Genomic DNA, 12,284 nt, shown 5'->3' with positions numbered 1-12,284 from the left:
TAGTCCTACACACATAGGCTATCCTAAGTATTTTATTGATAAAGACAAGGAAAATTACAATATGGAGGATGTGGCTAACAGTTTCAATCAGTTCTTCGTGAATGTGGGACCTGATCTAGCTGAAAAAATACCTGATCCTGGGCCATCGGAAGATGACTGTAATAGATTAATTGAGAGAAATCAAAGTTCAATGTTTCTCAGGCCAGTGGATGAGAATGAAATATTAGAGATTGTTGGTAAATGTAAGAACAAAAGGTCTTCCGATTGCAATGATATTGATATGGCAATAGTAAGACAAGTTATTGAGGGGATCTCTAAACCATTAACATATATATGTAATTTATCATTTCAAACTGGTTCATTTCCAAACAAAATGAAAATAGCCAAAGTCATACCTCTCTATAAAAATGGGAGTAAGTACCACTTCACAAACTATAGACCGGTCGCTTTACTTCCACAGTTCTCTAAAATTCTAGAAAAAGCTTTTAACAACAGATTGGATACATTTTTGGATAAACATCAATTACTTACAGATAGTCAGTATGGATTTAGAGTAAATAGATCCACATCTTTGGCAATAATAGAATCAATTGAGGAAATTATAGGTGCTTTAGATAGTAAGAAATATGTAACAGGGGTATTTGTTGATCTTAAAAAAGCTTTTGACACAATTAACCATGACATTCTTATAAAGAAACTGGATAGGTATGGTATCAGGGGGATAGTATTAGACTGGGTGAGGAGTTATTTAAGTAAGAGACAACAGTTTGTGAAGTTGGGAAACTATAGGTCAGTATGTTTGGACATTGAGTGTGGGGTCCCTCAGGGATCGGTGATGGGACCCAAGCTGTTTATTTTGTATATCAATGATATATGTTCAGTATCTAAGTTGTTGAGGATGGTTTTATTTGCGGATGATACTAATATATTTTGTTCAGGTGAAAATTTACAGCAATTAATATTAAATGTAACTCAAGAAATGAACAAATTAAAAACATGGTTTGATATAAATAAACTCTCATTAAATTTAAATAAAACAAAAATAATGTTGTTCGGTAATTATAATAGGAATATTCAGGTGAACGTACAAATAGATGGGGTTAGAATTGATAGAGTTTATGAAAATAAATTCTTGGGGGTAATTATAGATGACAGACTTAATTGGAAATCACATATTAATCATGTACAATCAAAACTATCAAAATCAATTGCAGTATTAAATAGAGTAAAGCAGGTTTTGGATCTTAAATCACTCCACATGTTGTATTGTTCACTAGTTTCCCCATATATTAATTACTGTGCTGAGATCTGGGGTCACAATTATAAAAGTTCACTATATTCAATAGTTGTTCTTCAAAAAAGAGCAATAAGAATTATTCACAACGCTGGGTATAGGGATCATACTCATTCATTATTCTTACAATCAAAAATATTAAAATTTATTGATATTGTGAAGTATCAGACAGCCCAAATAATGTTTAAAGCTAAAAATAATCTGTTACCGAGAAATATTCAAATATTATTTAAGGCAAGAGATGAAGGGTATAATCTAAGGAGGACAAATAATTTTAAAATTAACAGAATTTGGACAACAAGAAAAAGTTTTTGTATCTCAAGCTCTGGAGTGAGGATATGGAATAGTTTTGACGAGGAATTAAAACAATGCCCAAACATAAATCAGTTTAAGTTTAGGTTTAAAGATATGGTCTTCAAAAGGTACAGGGATGAAGATGGGTGTGAATAATTTTTTTTTATATATATATATTTTTTTTCTTTTTGGTTTATATAATTGATGTGCTTTTTCTTTTCTTTTTTTTACATTGTTTTGAGGTATAAGAAGCAAGATGCATGAATATTTGGAATGATGGTCGTTTACTGTAAGCTTTAAGTTATGGAGAAGGGGTGAGATTAAATAAGTTATTTTCTTCTTCTCACTCCTTTTCGAATAGGCAAAGGACATTTAATATAGTTTTATGTTTTGTGTGATTTGTATACTTGAATTTATCTTTTTTTGTTTGATGTTCTTTTTGCATAAATTCGAAATAAATACAATAAAAAAAAAAAAAAAAAAAAAAAAATCATGTGACATCTAAGAAGCCATATAATGTTTTCATTTTCCAAGTATTGATTTTAGATTGAGAAAAAATTCTGATTAATCATCGGACACCAAATTGGACACCATGCATCCCTAGCTACATTTTAGTCTCATAGCTCCAGGCACCTCAGGGTACCTACTTAAGCCCAGTGGCCAGTATGGTGCACCTTTCCTGGCTAGGAGGGAGTAGTACAAATAGCGTGGTTGTTTTCCAGGGTTCTGGACACAACAAAGGGAAGGTAGCATAATCTGATAGCTAGCAGAAATCGACAGAATACCAGACTTCCAGAGTGTTCAACCTGGCGGCCTACACCAATCAATGTCCATCTTTGTTGGCTTAGACAAAGACTGGGGCCATCAAGGAATCCCTCACCTAGAGGAACTGGCTGGCAGGCAGGTCCCAGGCCTTGTGTCACTGTTAAGAGAAAAAAGGGCTACAGTCGCCGTGGTTTGTCATGGACGTTTACGTCCTGCCTTTAAGCAACGAGTCTAAAGGCGGGCTCGTCCGGGATTTGAACCCGGGACCTCTCGCACCCTAAGCGAGAATCATACCCCTAGACCAACGAGCCAACCTGCGTCCTGCTCCACTGGACCTCCGTGATACGTATTTTCACCACTACGCAGCCGGCTTCCACAAGCCAAAGCGGTCACTTGGCTTCTGTAAGGGGATTAGCTCATCATGCGAGTGGTAGCGTGATAAATGCCGGCATTCTTCACGTGAGTGTGATTTGGTGCTCATTTCTTTGACGTGACTGACCGGGCCATCACAGTATGCGTGCACTCCCTGTGGTAGCGTTTGTGGCTCACACTTGCAGAAAAGGGCTTTGATAGGTCTTGCGCATGTATTTTGCCAACTTGTCCTAGCCTCTGTCTTCAGTATGGCACCTGAACATACACACGAAAGTATCCCATATGTAATCTTTTTTCACAAAGCAAGACAGAGTACAAGCTTAACTTTTTGAGATCATTTAGTTACTAAACAAATTGGAATAAGCTTACATCAACGTTCATAATCCTTTTGTACTTCGATAGGTTTAAATGCACTTCTATGGTTGCTCTCAGACATCCCTATTCCGTACAGGTCACCACTGGAGCCTGGCTGCGGAAGAACATTGAAAGTCGGGCTCGTCCGGGATTTGAACCCGGGACCTCTCGCACCCGAAGCGAGAATCATACCCCTAGACCAACGAGCCGAGCGCTGCAGTCGGTCTTCCGTCTTCCACAACGTCGCCGCCAGCATCCACATGCAAAGCCGTAGTCAGTTGGACATGAGGGGAATTGGCTTGAACGGTAGAGCGCTCGTTTGATGTGAAAGACTCAGCCATCGCAGTACATGTGTGTTCCCAATAGGAGCTTTTGAGGCCCACCAGCTACAGAAAAGTTCTTCTCATTGGGTCCTGCTCATACATTTGGCCACAAAAAGCCAGCAGTTCCTCAGTTTGGCAGCTGAGCACACACATGAAAGTCTTTCATACGTATATTCACAAGCAGCTGGAGGTTTACATTCGAGGGGCATCTAGTTGCAATTTAGTATGGGAAACATTTTTTTTCAACGTCCATTTGTCTTCCCGTCATTTCTGGTAAGTTTATTATTACATTTTATTTTAAGATTGTAAACATGAGCTGTGTGTTTCCTTTGGCCTGTACACATGAGCCGTGTATTTCCTGTGGCCTGTTCTTTGGCCTAAGTGTAGATTTTTCGTTCATTTTAAGGTTTAATATATGCTTAATTTGTTTTGTTGAATTGTACTTGCATTTACTGAAATTTGACACCTTGTATACTGTTGGCCCAATGTGACTGTCAAAAGAATGATGTGCTAAAGTGGCTTAAAATACCTCAGATTTAGCTTACAGTGCGAGCGCTCTGGTTGAAAAATGGAGGGGGGTCGTATTGGGGGGAACAAACACTGGCACCCCGGACACGGTTTTGCTTGGAAAGCCAAAAAGTCCCACAGGTCCCACCGAGACTTGAACTCGGGTCGCTGGATTCAGAGTCCAGAGTGCTAACCATTACACCATGGAACCCTGCTGTGGCTAGCGCCTGGCCCACTGGGTCACGGAGAAAAGGTCACTCCGTTTGGGTCATATAGGAAAACAGCTCTCAGAAAGGGGCTTGCAATGCCGAAACCCGGGATCGAACCAGGGACCTTTAGATCTTCAGTCTAACGCTCTCCCAACTGAGCTATTTCGGCCAGCCTGGCCTGTCCTGCAAGAATTTCCCTGGAAATTCACAACGAGCAGCAGGAAGCGGCAGAAAAGGTGTCTTGGCCAGTACGGGGATCAAACCCGCGACCTTGGCGTTATTAGCACCACGCTCTAACCAACTGAGCTAACCGGCCACTTGGCCTCATGCTGTCCGGCCAAGGTTTGTGCTAGTGCTGTAGCATTAAGTGGCAAATCTGAAAACGGGCTCGTCCGGGATTTGAACCTCACGCACCTAAAGCGAAAATTTTACCCCTAGGCTAACAAGTCGAGCGCAGCAAATAGCTGCGGCAAGGGGAATTAGCTCAAATGGTAGAGCGCTCGCTTAGCATACGAGAGGTAGCGGGATCGATGCCCGCATTCTCCACGTGAGCATGACCTGGCGTACTCTTTTTACTGATTTAACAGACTGGCCCGTCGCAGTGTGTGTGCGCTCCCCATGGGAGCATCTGAGACTCGCACCAGCAGCAAAGGGCCTGTTGGGTCCAGCTCGCAAATTTGCAGCAAAAAGCCAACTTCTCCTGGTGTCGGTTTTCAGCATGGCAACTGAAAAACACAGGACAGTCTCCCATATGCAAATTTTGCCACAAGGCAACACAGAGCACAAACTTTTCCTCCGGAGAGCATTTAGTTGCCATTCAAATTGGAATAATTTGTCCAGAAGGTAATGGTTAGTTCTTTCTGCATTTCATTTTGAGATTGTTCACATGAGCTATGTTTTTCACTTTCCTTCCATTTAATTTCTTGAAATGTGTTTTCTCATTGTGGGCTGGTGTCAAAATGAGTACTTGTCAATAATGTATATGCTAAATGGTTAAAATTTACAACACACCTTGGCGTAAATGTTGATGTATTTTCTTAAATTTGCGTTCCTGCCTAGCGGTCACCACAGTGGGCAGTTCTTCAAAAAGCCATGTCTTCAATTTGCATGATGGCAAAGTTGCACATCAACCTCTGCAGGGGACATTAGTGAAGAAAGGCCAATGACACTAATGAAGAAGTATCAGAAATGCCAAGTGGCTCTGGAATATCACTCACCATTCACTCTATCCTAGGAGACTCTTGCAAATTAAAGCATGTTCACACATCATGTGACATCTAAGAAGCCATATAATGTTTTCATTTTCCAAGTATTGATTTTAGATTGAGAAAAAATTCTGATTAATCATCGGACACCAAATTGGACACCATGCATCCCTAGCTACATTTTAGTCTCATAGCTCCAGGCACCTCAGGGTACCTACTTAAGCCCAGTGGCCAGTATGGTGCACCTTTCCTGGCTAGGAGGGAGTAGTACAAATAGCGTGGTTGTTTTCCAGGGTTCTGGACACAACAAAGGGAAGGTAGCATAATCTGATAGCTAGCAGAAATCGACAGAATACCAGACTTCCAGAGTGTTCAACCTGGCGGCCTACACCAATCAATGTCCATCTTTGTTGGCTTAGACAAAGACTGGGGCCATCAAGGAATCCCTCACCTAGAGGAACTGGCTGGCAGGCAGGTCCCAGGCCTTGTGTCACTGTTAAGAGAAAAAAGGGCTACAGTCGCCGTGGTTTGTCATGGACGTTTACGTCCTGCCTTTAAGCAACGAGTCTAAAGGCGGGCTCGTCCGGGATTTGAACCCGGGACCTCTCGCACCCTAAGCGAGAATCATACCCCTAGACCAACGAGCCAACCTGCCGTCCTGCTCCACTGGACCTCCGTGATACGTATTTTCACCACTACGCAGCCGGCTTCCACAAGCCAAAGCGGTCACTTGGCTTCTGTAAGGGGATTAGCTCATCATGCGAGTGGTAGCGTGATAAATGCCGGCATTCTTCACGTGAGTGTGATTTGGTGCTCATTTCTTTGACGTGACTGACCGGGCCATCACAGTATGCGTGCACTCCCTGTGGTAGCGTTTGTGGCTCACACTTGCAGAAAAGGGCTTTGATAGGTCTTGCACATGTATTTTGCCAACTTGTCCTAGCCTCTGTCTTCAGTATGGCACCTGAACATACACACGAAAGTATCCCATATGTAATCTTTTTTCACAAAGCAAGACAGAGTACAAGCTTAACTTTTTGAGATCATTTAGTTACTAAACAAATTGGAATAAGCTTACATCAACGTTCATAATCCTTTTGTAATTCGATAGGTTTAAATGCACTTCTATGGTTGCTCTCAGACATCCCTATTCCGTACAGGTCACCACTGGAGCCTGGCTGCGGAAGAACATTGAAAGTCGGGCTCGTCCGGGATTTGAACCCGGGACCTCTCGCACCCGAAGCGAGAATCATACCCCTAGACCAACGAGCCGAGCGCTGCAGTCGGTCTTCCGTCTTCCACAACGTCGCCGCCAGCATCCACATGCAAAGCCGTAGTCAGTTGGACATGAGGGGAATTGGCTTGAACGGTAGAGCGCTCGTTTGATGTGAAAGACTCAGCCATCGCAGTACATGTGTGTTCCCAATAGGAGCTTTTGAGGCCCACCAGCTACAGAAAAGTTCTTCTCATTGGGTCCTGCTCATACATTTGGCCACAAAAAGCCAGCAGTTCCTCAGTTTGGCAGCTGAGCACACACATGAAAGTCTTTCATACGTATATTCACAAGCAGCTGGAGGTTTACATTCGAGGGGCATCTAGTTGCAATTTAGTATGGGAAACATTTTTTTTCAACGTCCATTTGTCTTCCCGTCATTTCTGGTAAGTTTATTATTACATTTTATTTTAAGATTGTAAACATGAGCTGTGTGTTTCCTTTGGCCTGTACACATGAGCCGTGTATTTCCTGTGGCCTGTTCTTTGGCCTAAGTGTAGATTTTTCGTTCATTTTAAGGTTTAATACATGCTTAATTTGTTTTGTTGAATTGTACTTGCATTTACTGAAATTTGACACCTTGTATACTGTTGGCCCAATGTGACTGTCAAAAGAATGATGTGCTAAAGTGGCTTAAAATACCTCAGATTTAGCTTACAGTGCGAGCGCTCTGGTTGAAAAATGGAGGGGGGTCGTATTGGGGGGAACAAACACTGGCACCCCGGACACGGTTTTGCTTGGAAAGCCAAAAAGTCCCACAGGTCCCACCGAGACTTGAACTCGGGTCGCTGGATTCAGAGTCCTGAGTGCTAACCATTACACCATGGAACCCTGCTGTGGCTAACGCCTGGCCCACTGGGTCACGGAGAAAAGGTCACTCCGTTTGGGTCATATAGGAAAACAGCTCTCAGAAAGGGGCTTGCAATGCCGAAACCCGGGATCGAACCAGGGACCTTTAGATCTTCAGTCTAACGCTCTCCCAACTGAGCTATTTCGGCCAGCCTGGCCTGTCCTGCAAGAATTTCCCTGCAAATTCACAACGAGCAGCAGGAAGCGGCAGAAAAGGTGTCTTGGCCAGTACGGGGATCGAACCCGCGACCTTGGCGTTATTAGCACCACGCTCTAACCAACTGAGCTAACCGGCCACTTGGCCTCATGCTGTCCGGCCAAGGTTTGTGCTAGTGCTGTAGCATTAAGTGGCAAATCTGAAAACGGGCTCGTCCGGGATTTGAAACTCACGCACCTAAAGCGAAAATTTTACCCCTAGGCTAACAAGTCGAGCGCAGCAAATAGCTGCGGCAAGGGGAATTAGCTCAAATGGTAGAGCGCTCGCTTAGCATGCGAGAGGTAGCGGGATCGATGCCAGCATTCTCCACGTGAGCATGACCTGGCGTACTCTTTTTACTGATTTAACAGACTGGCCCGTCGCAGTGTGTGTGCGCTCCCCATGGGAGCATCTGAGACTCGCACCATCAGCAAAGGGCCTGTTGGGTCCAGCTCGCAAATTTGCAGCAAAAAGCCAACTTCTCCTGGTGTCGGTTTTCAGCATGGCAACTGAAAAACACAGGACAGTCTCCCATATGCAAATTTTGCCACAAGGCAACACAGAGCACAAACTTTTCCTCCGGAGAGCATTTAGTTGCCATTCAAATTGGAATAATTTGTCCAGAAGGTAATGGTTAGTTCTTTCTGCATTTCATTTTGAGATTGTTCACATGAGCTATGTTTTTCACTTTCCTTCCATTTAATTTCTTGAAATGTGTTTTCTCATTGTGGGCTGGTGTCAAAATGAGTACTTGTCAATAATAGTATATGCTAAATGGTTAAAATTTACAACACACCTTGGCGTAAATGTTGATGTATTTTCTTAAATTTGCGTTCCTGCCTAGCGGTCACCACAGTGGGCAGTTCTTCAAAAAGCCATGTCTTCAATTTGCATGATGGCAAAGTTGCACATCAACCTCTGCAGGGGACATTAGTGAAGAAAGGCCAATGACACTAATGAAGAAGTATCAGAAATGCCAAGTGGCTCTGGAATATCACTCACCATTCACTCTATCCTAGGAGACTCTTGCAAATTAAAGCATGTTCACACATCATGTGACATCTAAGAAGCCATATAATGTTTTCATTTTCCAAGTATTGATTTTAGATTGAGAAAAAATTCTGATTAATCATCGGACACCAAATTGGACACCATGCATCCCTAGCTACATTTTAGTCTCATAGCTCCAGGCACCTCAGGGTACCTACTTAAGCCCAGTGGCCAGTATGGTGCACCTTTCCTGGCTAGGAGGGAGTAGTACAAATAGCGTGGTTGTTTTCCAGGGTTCTGGACACAACAAAGGGAAGGTAGCATAATCTGATAGCTAGCAGAAATCGACAGAATACCAGACTTCCAGAGTGTTCAACCTGGCGGCCTACACCAATCAATGTCCATCTTTGTTGGCTTAGACAAAGACTGGGGCCATCAAGGAATCCCTCACCTAGAGGAACTGGCTGGCAGGCAGGTCCCAGGCCTTGTGTCACTGTTAAGAGAAAAAAGGGCTACAGTCGCCGTGGTTTGTCATGGACGTTTACGTCCTGCCTTTAAGCAACGAGTCTAAAGGCGGGCTCGTCCGGGATTTGAACCCGGGACCTCTCGCACCCTAAGCGAGAATCATACCCCTAGACCAACGAGCCAACCTGCGTCCTGCTCCACTGGACCTCCGTGATACGTATTTTCACCACTACGCAGCCGGCTTCCACAAGCCAAAGCGGTCACTTGGCTTCTGTAAGGGGATTAGCTCATCATGCGAGTGGTAGCGTGATAAATGCCGGCATTCTTCACGTGAGTGTGATTTGGTGCTCATTTCTTTGACGTGACTGACCGGGCCATCACAGTATGCGTGCACTCCCTGTGGTAGCGTTTGTGGCTCACACTTGCAGAAAAGGGCTTTGATAGGTCTTGCGCATGTATTTTGCCAACTTGTCCTAGCCTCTGTCTTCAGTATGGCACCTGAACATACACACGAAAGTATCCCATATGTAATCTTTTTTCACAAAGCAAGACAGAGTACAAGCTTAACTTTTTGAGATCATTTAGTTACTAAACAAATTGGAATAAGCTTACATCAACGTTCATAATCCTTTTGTACTTCGATAGGTTTAAATGCACTTCTATGGTTGCTCTCAGACATCCCTATTCCGTACAGGTCACCACTGGAGCCTGGCTGCGGAAGAACATTGAAAGTCGGGCTCGTCCGGGATTTGAACCCGGGACCTCTCGCACCCGAAGCGAGAATCATACCCCTAGACCAACGAGCCGAGCGCTGCAGTCGGTCTTCCGTCTTCCACAACGTCGCCGCCAGCATCCACATGCAAAGCCGTAGTCAGTTGGACATGAGGGGAATTGGCTTGAACGGTAGAGCGCTCGTTTGATGTGAAAGACTCAGCCATCGCAGTACATGTGTGTTCCCAATAGGAGCTTTTGAGGCCCACCAGCTACAGAAAAGTTCTTCTCATTGGGTCCTGCTCATACATTTGGCCACAAAAAGCCAGCAGTTCCTCAGTTTGGCAGCTGAGCACACACATGAAAGTCTTTCATACGTATATTCACAAGCAGCTGGAGGTTTACATTCGAGGGGCATCTAGTTGCAATTTAGTATGGGAAACATTTTTTTTCAACGTCCATTTGTCTTCCCGTCATTTCTGGTAAGTTTATTATTACATTTTATTTTAAGATTGTAAACATGAGCTGTGTGTTTCCTTTGGCCTGTACACATGAGCCGTGTATTTCCTGTGGCCTGTTCTTTGGCCTAAGTGTAGATTTTTCGTTCATTTTAAGGTTTAATATATGCTTAATTTGTTTTGTTGAATTGTACTTGCATTTACTGAAATTTGACACCTTGTATACTGTTGGCCCAATGTGACTGTCAAAAGAATGATGTGCTAAAGTGGCTTAAAATACCTCAGATTTAGCTTACAGTGCGAGCGCTCTGGTTGAAAAATGGAGGGGGGTCGTATTGGGGGGAACAAACACTGGCACCCCGGACACGGTTTTGCTTGGAAAGCCAAAAAGTCCCACAGGTCCCACCGAGACTTGAACTCGGGTCGCTGGATTCAGAGTCCAGAGTGCTAACCATTACACCATGGAACCCTGCTGTGGCTAGCGCCTGGCCCACTGGGTCACGGAGAAAAGGTCACTCCGTTTGGGTCATATAGGAAAACAGCTCTCAGAAAGGGGCTTGCAATGCCGAAACCCGGGATCGAACCAGGGACCTTTAGATCTTCAGTCTAACGCTCTCCCAACTGAGCTATTTCGGCCAGCCTGGCCTGTCCTGCAAGAATTTCCCTGGAAATTCACAACGAGCAGCAGGAAGCGGCAGAAAAGGTGTCTTGGCCAGTACGGGGATCGAACCCGCGACCTTGGCGTTATTAGCACCACGCTCTAACCAACTGAGCTAACCGGCCACTTGGCCTCATGCTGTCCGGCCAAGGTTTGTGCTAGTGCTGTAGCATTAAGTGGCAAATCTGAAAACGGGCTCGTCCGGGATTTGAACCTCACGCACCTAAAGCGAAAATTTTACCCCTAGGCTAACAAGTCGAGCGCAGCAAATAGCTGCGGCAAGGGGAATTAGCTCAAATGGTAGAGCGCTCGCTTAGCATGCGAGAGGTAGCGGGATCGATGCCCGCATTCTCCACGTGAGCATGACCTGGCGTACTCTTTTTACTGATTTAACAGACTGGCCCGTCGCAGTGTGTGTGCGCTCCCCATGGGAGCATCTGAGACTCGCACCAGCAGCAAAGGGCCTGTTGGGTCCAGCTCGCAAATTTGCAGCAAAAAGCCAACTTCTCCTGGTGTCGGTTTTCAGCATGGCAACTGAAAAACACAGGACAGTCTCCCATATGCAAATTTTGCCACAAGGCAACACAGAGCACAAACTTTTCCTCCGGAGAGCATTTAGTTGCCATTCAAATTGGAATAATTTGTCCAGAAGGTAATGGTTAGTTCTTTCTGCATTTCATTTTGAGATTGTTCACATGAGCTATGTTTTTCACTTTCCTTCCATTTAATTTCTTGAAATGTGTTTTCTCATTGTGGGCTGGTGTCAAAATGAGTACTTGTCAATAATGTATATGCTAAATGGTTAAAATTTACAACACACCTTGGCGTAAATGTTGATGTATTTTCTTAAATTTGCGTTCCTGCCTAGCGGTCACCACAGTGGGCAGTTCTTCAAAAAGCCATGTCTTCAATTTGCATGATGGCAAAGTTGCACATCAACCTCTGCAGGGGACATTAGTGAAGAAAGGCCAATGACACTAATGAAGAAGTATCAGAAATGCCAAGTGGCTCTGGAATATCACTCACCATTCACTCTATCCTAGGAGACTCTTGCAAATTAAAGCATGTTCACACATCATGTGACATCTAAGAAGCCATATAATGTTTTCATTTTCCAAGTATTGATTTTAGATTGAGAAAAAATTCTGATTAATCATCGGACACCAAATTGGACACCATGCATCCCTAGCTACATTTTAGTCTCATAGCTCCAGGCACCTCAGGGTACCTACTTAAGCCCAGTGGCCAGTATGGTGCACCTTTCCTGGCTAGGAGGGAGTAGTACAAATAGCGTGGTTGTTTTCCAGGGTTCTGGACACAACAAAGGGAAGGTAGCATAATCTGATAGCTAGCAGAAATCG

The 12,284-nt window shown here is 44.0% G+C and overlaps 16 non-coding genes across 16 annotated transcripts; 1 reads left to right on the top strand and 15 right to left on the bottom strand.

Annotated features, from left to right (window-relative positions):
- Positions 1 to 2,592: 2,592 nt before the first annotated feature.
- trnap-agg (transfer RNA proline (anticodon AGG)) lies at positions 2,593 to 2,664 on the bottom strand. The gene has a single exon. It is a non-coding gene; the product is annotated as a tRNA-Pro (tRNA).
- Positions 2,665 to 3,216: 552 nt separating this feature from the next.
- trnap-cgg (transfer RNA proline (anticodon CGG)) lies at positions 3,217 to 3,288 on the bottom strand. Its single transcript has one exon. It is a non-coding gene; the product is annotated as a tRNA-Pro (tRNA).
- Positions 3,289 to 4,048: 760 nt separating this feature from the next.
- Positions 4,049 to 4,120, bottom strand: trnaq-cug (transfer RNA glutamine (anticodon CUG)). Its single transcript has one exon. It is a non-coding gene; the product is annotated as a tRNA-Gln (tRNA).
- A 94-nt stretch (positions 4,121 to 4,214) lies between these two features.
- Positions 4,215 to 4,287, bottom strand: trnaf-gaa (transfer RNA phenylalanine (anticodon GAA)). Its single transcript has one exon. It is a non-coding gene; the product is annotated as a tRNA-Phe (tRNA).
- Positions 4,288 to 4,360: 73 nt separating this feature from the next.
- trnai-aau (transfer RNA isoleucine (anticodon AAU)) lies at positions 4,361 to 4,434 on the bottom strand. Its single transcript has one exon. It is a non-coding gene; the product is annotated as a tRNA-Ile (tRNA).
- A 1,464-nt stretch (positions 4,435 to 5,898) lies between these two features.
- trnap-agg (transfer RNA proline (anticodon AGG)) lies at positions 5,899 to 5,970 on the bottom strand. Its single transcript has one exon. It is a non-coding gene; the product is annotated as a tRNA-Pro (tRNA).
- A 553-nt stretch (positions 5,971 to 6,523) lies between these two features.
- trnap-cgg (transfer RNA proline (anticodon CGG)) lies at positions 6,524 to 6,595 on the bottom strand. The gene has a single exon. It is a non-coding gene; the product is annotated as a tRNA-Pro (tRNA).
- A 760-nt stretch (positions 6,596 to 7,355) lies between these two features.
- trnaq-cug (transfer RNA glutamine (anticodon CUG)) lies at positions 7,356 to 7,427 on the bottom strand. Its single transcript has one exon. It is a non-coding gene; the product is annotated as a tRNA-Gln (tRNA).
- A 94-nt stretch (positions 7,428 to 7,521) lies between these two features.
- On the bottom strand, positions 7,522 to 7,594 carry trnaf-gaa (transfer RNA phenylalanine (anticodon GAA)). The gene has a single exon. It is a non-coding gene; the product is annotated as a tRNA-Phe (tRNA).
- Positions 7,595 to 7,667: 73 nt separating this feature from the next.
- On the bottom strand, positions 7,668 to 7,741 carry trnai-aau (transfer RNA isoleucine (anticodon AAU)). The gene has a single exon. It is a non-coding gene; the product is annotated as a tRNA-Ile (tRNA).
- Positions 7,742 to 9,206: 1,465 nt separating this feature from the next.
- On the bottom strand, positions 9,207 to 9,278 carry trnap-agg (transfer RNA proline (anticodon AGG)). Its single transcript has one exon. It is a non-coding gene; the product is annotated as a tRNA-Pro (tRNA).
- Positions 9,279 to 9,830: 552 nt separating this feature from the next.
- On the bottom strand, positions 9,831 to 9,902 carry trnap-cgg (transfer RNA proline (anticodon CGG)). Its single transcript has one exon. It is a non-coding gene; the product is annotated as a tRNA-Pro (tRNA).
- A 760-nt stretch (positions 9,903 to 10,662) lies between these two features.
- Positions 10,663 to 10,734, bottom strand: trnaq-cug (transfer RNA glutamine (anticodon CUG)). Its single transcript has one exon. It is a non-coding gene; the product is annotated as a tRNA-Gln (tRNA).
- A 94-nt stretch (positions 10,735 to 10,828) lies between these two features.
- Positions 10,829 to 10,901, bottom strand: trnaf-gaa (transfer RNA phenylalanine (anticodon GAA)). The gene has a single exon. It is a non-coding gene; the product is annotated as a tRNA-Phe (tRNA).
- Positions 10,902 to 10,974: 73 nt separating this feature from the next.
- On the bottom strand, positions 10,975 to 11,048 carry trnai-aau (transfer RNA isoleucine (anticodon AAU)). Its single transcript has one exon. It is a non-coding gene; the product is annotated as a tRNA-Ile (tRNA).
- A 157-nt stretch (positions 11,049 to 11,205) lies between these two features.
- Positions 11,206 to 11,278, top strand: trnaa-agc (transfer RNA alanine (anticodon AGC)). The gene has a single exon. It is a non-coding gene; the product is annotated as a tRNA-Ala (tRNA).
- The last annotated feature ends 1,006 nt before the right edge of the window (positions 11,279 to 12,284 follow it).

The sequence above is a fragment of the Paramisgurnus dabryanus genome, chromosome 5 (genome assembly GCF_030506205.2).
Source record: "Paramisgurnus dabryanus chromosome 5, PD_genome_1.1, whole genome shotgun sequence".
Classification (NCBI taxonomy): domain Eukaryota; kingdom Metazoa; phylum Chordata; class Actinopteri; order Cypriniformes; family Cobitidae; genus Paramisgurnus; species Paramisgurnus dabryanus.
The sequence above is the reverse complement of the archived record's forward strand: the minus strand, read 5'-3'. Positions and strand labels throughout refer to the sequence as shown.